We start from the raw sequence: 6841 nt of genomic DNA on the forward strand, positions 1-6841 counted from the left end.
TGAGGAGTTTCCTACAGTGTCTGCCTTATATCTCACAGCTCAGGTAAATGGATTGTACTTTTGTTGTGTTTAGAGAAAAGGAGAGAATGACTGAGCAAGTGGCCAGTGTGTAGAGATGTCATGGTGTTTTTTTCCATGCACCCAATATATTATTGCTTAATTACTCTCCATTCCTAAATACATACATTTCATCAGTCATTTATGGACTCAGTTAAAAAGTCAAAGCAGACTCAGCTACAGTATAATGATGTGATCCAACAAGCTCCAGCAATGTAACAACAGAGACCATCAGCATTGTGTTAATGATGAGTAGTTTAGTTCTCCTTTTCAGGACTAGTGATGTTCTTTCTTACTGCTTTACACTAACATGAAGTTTCCTGCATTTGAAGATAGCTGCACACAATGGTTCCCCTCTAAGTACATCTGTGTTATCGTGTTGGATTAACGGTTTATAAAATACAAATTGAACAGCATTTAATTATTTAATGAAGACAGAAAACAAACAGATTCTGCTATGGTCACAGTTGAAATATTTCTTCTGCAGAAAATCAAAGCACATCTGGCCGGGCAGATGATCACATTTCCAATGGTGCCGTGTTTTTAGCTCTTTGTCCCACATTGTTTTAAAATATAAATAAGAGCTCTGTAACAGCTGTAATGTTTCATTCCGAATTAGTTTGAACAGATTGAATGTTGGGGGTCTTTGCTGGTTCCAGTTCAGCAAGATGCATTTCTTTGCTATATAAGATATTATGAGGAGCGGTGACTAAGCAGGATGTTTGACCAGTGAATTACACAAAGGAGTGAATGAGAGGATTATTCACAAGTGTCTTTTTTGAACCATTGAAATAATGTTGAAGTATTAGTTTACCTCTGCAGATCCTAATGATGCTTCACTGCTACTTTATTAAGGCTTTAGACTTTTACAGAATTATGCAGGGACTAAATTTTGGTCAATGATTTTAGGCTTTGGAGCTCATTGATTCTTAAATTAAGTGGAAAAAAATATTTTCAGCCAGGACATTGCCTGTTAGTAAGCAAGATGTTTGAATTATGAATAATTAAGAGGAATGCATGAGAGGATTTGATTTAATATGGTTTATTAGCAATATTAAAAAGAAACTTCATGTCATTAGGATGTGATAGGTTCACCTCTAGAACTCATGATAATGTTACACTAGTACTGTCACTAGTTTATAAAGTCTTAAAACATGACATTGATATTTTTACTTTAACCAACCTCAGTCCTCATGGCTAAACCTAACCAGAGCAAGCTCTGTTCAGTAGGAACCTTCTTGTATCAACCTCCTGTTGGCTCAGGAGTGGTACTGCAGTCTAACATACAATCTTTAATACAGAGGTGACAATACAACCTTGTACCTGACTTTGATGGTTCCTCCAACATTTTGTGAATCATTTCATTCAGTAAAAGTCTTCCAGAATCCACTTAAAGCCCTGTTAAAGGCATTGCTGCTTGAGATTAGGTTTGATTTATTTCACTGTATTTGGCTCATTAGTGGGTATTTGTAGACTGTTAGCAGATGGATCCATATCAGTGATCTATGGCTCTTTTTTAGGTGTTGACATCTTAAAATAATAAAATGTTCAATTCTCCTTCCAGTTTATCTCACTCCTTGATATGCTCAGGTGAAGCAAAGCACTTTGGGAATCTGTTGTGTGCAGCAGCAGAGAGAGAACAGCAGACAGGAGAGAAGATACTGGAGCTGTTATCATCACTGTGCAGATATGAAGCATTCCCTTTTCATCACCTGGGTTATGATCAGCAATATCAGAGTGATTTCCTGCTGAATCTGTTCTCCCACCTGAAGGACTATGAGACTAAAACAGGCCTGAGTGTCCTTCCATCATTACAGTCAGTTTTCCAGTCAGCTCCTGCAGTCTGGACCATAAAACTCTCAGAGAGAAAGACCTCCATCCTCCTGGAAGTGCTGAAACTCCAACCAGAGAAGAAACAAGTGAAGCTGATAGTCTTCTCATATGAAGAGAGTGAAGTGAGGAGTTTCCTACAGTGTCTGCCTTATATCTCACAGCTCAGGTAAATGGATTGTACTTTTGTTGTGTTTAGAGAAAAGGAGAGAATGACTGAGCAAGTGGCCAGTGTGTAGAGATGTCATGATGTTTTTTTCCATGCACCCAATATATTATTGCTTAATTACTCTCCATTCCTAAATACATACATTTCATCAGTCATCTATGGACTCAGTAAAAAGTCAAAGCAGACTCAGCTACAGTATAATGATGTGATCCAACAAGCTCCAGCAATGTAACAACAGAGACCATCAGCATTGTGTTAATGATGAGGAGTTTAGTTCTCCTTTTCAGGACTAGTGATGTTCTTTCTTACTGCTTTACACTAACATGAAGTTTCCTGCATTTGAAGATAGCTGCACACAATGGTTCCCCTCTAAGTACATCTGTGTTGTCGTGTTGGATTAATGGTTTAATAAAATACAAATTGAACAGCATTTAATAATTTAATGAAGACAGAAAACAAACAGATTCTGCTATGGTCACAGTTTATATATTTCTTCTGCAGAAAATCAAAGCACATCTGGCCGGGCAGATGATCACATTTACAATGGTGCCGTGTTTTTAGCTCTTTATCCCACATTGTTTTAAAATATAAATAAGAGCTCTGTAACAACTGCAATGTTTTATTCCGAATTAGTTTGAACAGATTGAATGTTGGGGGTCTTTGCTGGTTCCAGTTCAGTAAGATGCATTTCTTTGTTATATAAGATATTATGAGGAGCGGTGACTGAGCAGGATGTTTGACCAGTGAATTACACAAAGGAGTGAATGAGAGGATTATTCACAAGTGTCTTTTTTGAACCATTGAAATAATGTTGAAGTATTAGTTTACCTCTGCAGATCCTAATGATGCTTCACTGCTACTTTATTAAGGTTTTAGACTTTTACAGAATTATGCAGGGACTAAATTCTGGTCTATGATTTTAGGCTTTGGAGCTCATTGATTCTTAAATTAAGTGGAAAAAATTATTTTCAGCCAGGACATTGCCTGTTAGTGAGCAAGATGTTTGAATTATAAATAATTAAGAGGAGTGAATGAGAGGATTTGATTTAATGTGATTTTTCAGCAATATTAAAAAGAAACTTCATGTCATTAGGATGTGATAGGTTCACCTCTAGAACTCATGATAATGTTACTCTAGTACTATGACTAGTTTATAGAGTCTTAAAACATGATTTTGATATTTTTACCTTGACCTGAACCAATCTCAGTCCTCATGGCTAAACCTAACCAGAGCAAGCTCTGTTCAGTAGGAACCTTCTTGTATCAACCTCCTGTTGGCTCAGGAGTGGTACTGCAGTCTAACATACAATCTGTAATACAGAGGTGACAATACAACTTTGTACCTGACTTTGATGGTTCCTCCAACATTTTGTGAATCATTTCATTCAGTAAAAGTCTTCCAGAATCCACTTAAAGCCCTGTTAAAGGCATCACTGCTTGAGATTAGGTTTGATTTATTTCACTGTATTTGGCTCATTAGTGGGTATTTGTAGACTGTTAGCAGATGGATCCATATCAGTGATCTATGGCTCATTTTTAGCTGTTGACATTATAAAATAACAAAATGTTCAATTCTCCTTCCAGTTTATCTCCCTCCTTGATGCACACAGCTGAAGCAAAGTTCTTTGGGAATCTGTTGTGTGCAGCAGCAGAGAGAGAACAGCAGACAGGAGAGAAGATACTGGAGCTGTTATCATCACTGTGCAGATATGAAACATTCCCTTTTCATCACCTGGGTTATGATCAGCAATGTCAGAGTGATTTCCTGCTGGATCTGTTCTCCCACCTGAAGGACTATGAGACTAAAACAGGCCTGAGTGTCCTTCCATCATTACAGTCAGTTTTCCAGTCAGCTCCTGCAGTCTGGACCATAAACCTCTCAGAGAGAAAGACCTCCATCCTCCTGGAAGTGCTGAAACTCCAACCAGAGAAGAAACAAGTGGAGCTGAGAGGCTTCTCAGATGAAGAGAGTGAAGTGAGGAGTTTCCTACAGTGTCTGCCTTATATCTCACAGCTCAGGTAAATGGATTGTACTTTTGTTGTGTTTAGAGAAAAGGAGAGAATGACTGAGCAAGTGGCCAGTGTGTAGAGATGTCATGGTGTTTTTTTCCATGCACCCAATATATTATTGCTTAATTGCTCTCCATTCCTAAATACATACATTTCATCAGTCATCTATGGACTCAGTAAAAAGTCAAAGCAGACTCAGCTACAGTATAATGATGTGATCCAACAAGCTCCAGCAATGTAACAACAGAGACCATCAGCATTGTGTTAATGATGAGGAGTTTAGTTCTCCTTTTCAGGACTAGTGATGTTCTTTCTTACTGCTTTACACTAACATGAAGTTTCCTGCATTTGAAGATAGCTGCACACAATGGTTCCCCTCTAAGTACATCTGTGTTGTTGTCTTGGATTAACGGTTTAATAAAATACAAATTGAACAGCAATTAATAATTTAAGGAAGACAGAAAACAAACAGATTTTGCTACGGTCACAGTTTATATATTTCTTCTGCAGAAAATCAAAGCACATCTGTCCGGGCAGATGATCACATTTCCAATGGTGCCGTGTTTTTAGCTCGTTATCCCACATTGTTTTAAAATATCAACAAGAGCTCTGTAACAGCTGTAATGTTTCATTCAGAATTAGTTTGAACAGATTGAATGTTGGGGGTCTTTGCTGGTTCCAGTTCAGTAAGATGCATTTCTTTGCTATATAAGATATTATGAGGAGCGGTGACTGAGCAGGATGTTTGACCAGTGAATTACACAAAGGAGTGAATGAGAGGATTATTCACAAGTGTCTTTTTTGTTCCATTGAAATAATGTTGAAGTATTAGTTTACCTCTGCAGATCCTAATGATGCTTCACTGATACTTTATTAAGGTTTTAGACTTTTACAGAATTATGCAGGGACTAAATTTTGGTCCATGATTTTAGGCTTTGGAGATCATTGATTCATAAATTAAGTGGAAAAAATTATTTTCAGCCAGGACATTGCCTGTAAGTGAGCAAGATGTTTGAATTATAAATAATTAAGAGGAGTGAATGAGAGGATTTGATATAATGTGATTTTTCAGCAATATTAAAAAGAAACTTCATGTCATTAGGATGTGATAGGTTCACCTCTAGAACTCATGATAATGTTACACTAGTACTGTCACTAGTTCTTAAAACATGATATTGATATTTTTACCTTGACCTTAACCAATCTCAGTCTTCATGGCTAAACCTAACCAGAGCAAGCTCTGTTCAGTAGGAACCTTCTTGTATCAACCTCCTGTTGGCTCAGGAGTGGTACTGCAGTCTAACATACAATCTTTAATACAGAGGTGACAATACAACTTTGTACCTGACTTTGATGGTTCCTCCAACATTTTGTGAATCATTTCCTTCAGTAAAAGTCTTCCAGAATCCACTTAAAGCCCTGTTAAAGGCATTGCTGCTTGAGATTAGGTTTGATTTATTTCACTGTATTTGGCTCATTAGTGGGTATTTGTAGACTGTTAGCAGATGGATTCATATCAGTGATCTATGGCTCTTTTTTAGCTGTTGACATCATAAAATAACAAAATGTTTAATTCTCCTTCCAGTTTATCTTGGTCCTTCAGACACTCAGGTGAAGCAAAGTTCTTTGGGAATCTGTTGTGTGCAGCAGCAGAGAGAGAACAGCAGACAGGAGAGAAGATACTGGAGCTGTTATCATCACTGTGCAGATATGAAGCATTCCCTTTTCATCACCTGGATTATTATCAGCAATATCAGTGTGATTTCCTGCTGGATCTTTTCTCCCACCTGAAGGACTATGAGACTAAAACAGGCCTGAGTGTCCTTCCATCATTACAGTCAGTTTTCCAGTCAGCTCCTGCAGTCTGGACCATAAACCTCTCAGAGAGAAAGACCTCCATCCTCCTGGAAGTGCTGAAACTCCAACCAGAGAAGAAACAAGTGGAGCTGAGAGGCTTCTCAGATGAAGAGAGTGAAGTGAGGAGTTTCCTACAGTGTCTGCCTTATATCTCACAGCTCAGGTAAATGGATTGTACTTTTGTTGTGTTTAGAGAAAAGGAGAGAATGACTGAGCAAGTGGCCAGTGTGTAGAGATGTCATGATGTTTTTTTCCATGCACCCAATATATTATTGCTTAATTTCTCTCCATTCCTAAATACATACATTTCATCTGTCATCTATGGACTCAGTAAAAAGTCAAAGCAGACTCAGCTACAGTATAATGATGTGATCCAACAAGCTCCAGCAATATAACAACAGAGACCATCAGCATTGTGTTAATGATGAGGAGTTTAGTTCTCCTTTTCAGGACTAGTGATGTTCTTTCTTACTGCTTTACACTAACATGAAGTTTCCTGCATTTGAAGATAGCTGCACACAATGGTTCCCCTCTAAGTACATCTGTGTTGTCGTGTTGGATTAATGGTTTATAAAATACAAATTGAACAGCATTTAATAATTTAATGAAGACAGAAAACAAACAGATTCTGCTATGGTCACAGTTTATATATTTCTTCTGCAGAAAATCAAAGCACATCTGGCCGGGCAGATGATCACATTTACAATGGTGCCGTGTTTTTAGCTCTTTATCCCACATTGTTTTAAAATATAAATAAGAGCTCTGTAACAACTGCAATGTTTTATTCCGAATTAGTTTGAACAGATTGAATGTTGGGGGTCTTTGCTGGTTCCAGTTCAGCAAGATGCATTTCTTTGCTATATAAGATATTATGAGGAGCGGTGACTGAGCAGGATGTTTGACCAGTGAATTACACAA

Source organism: Centropristis striata, chromosome 13, assembly GCF_030273125.1.
Source record: "Centropristis striata isolate RG_2023a ecotype Rhode Island chromosome 13, C.striata_1.0, whole genome shotgun sequence".
Classification (NCBI taxonomy): domain Eukaryota; kingdom Metazoa; phylum Chordata; class Actinopteri; order Perciformes; family Serranidae; genus Centropristis; species Centropristis striata.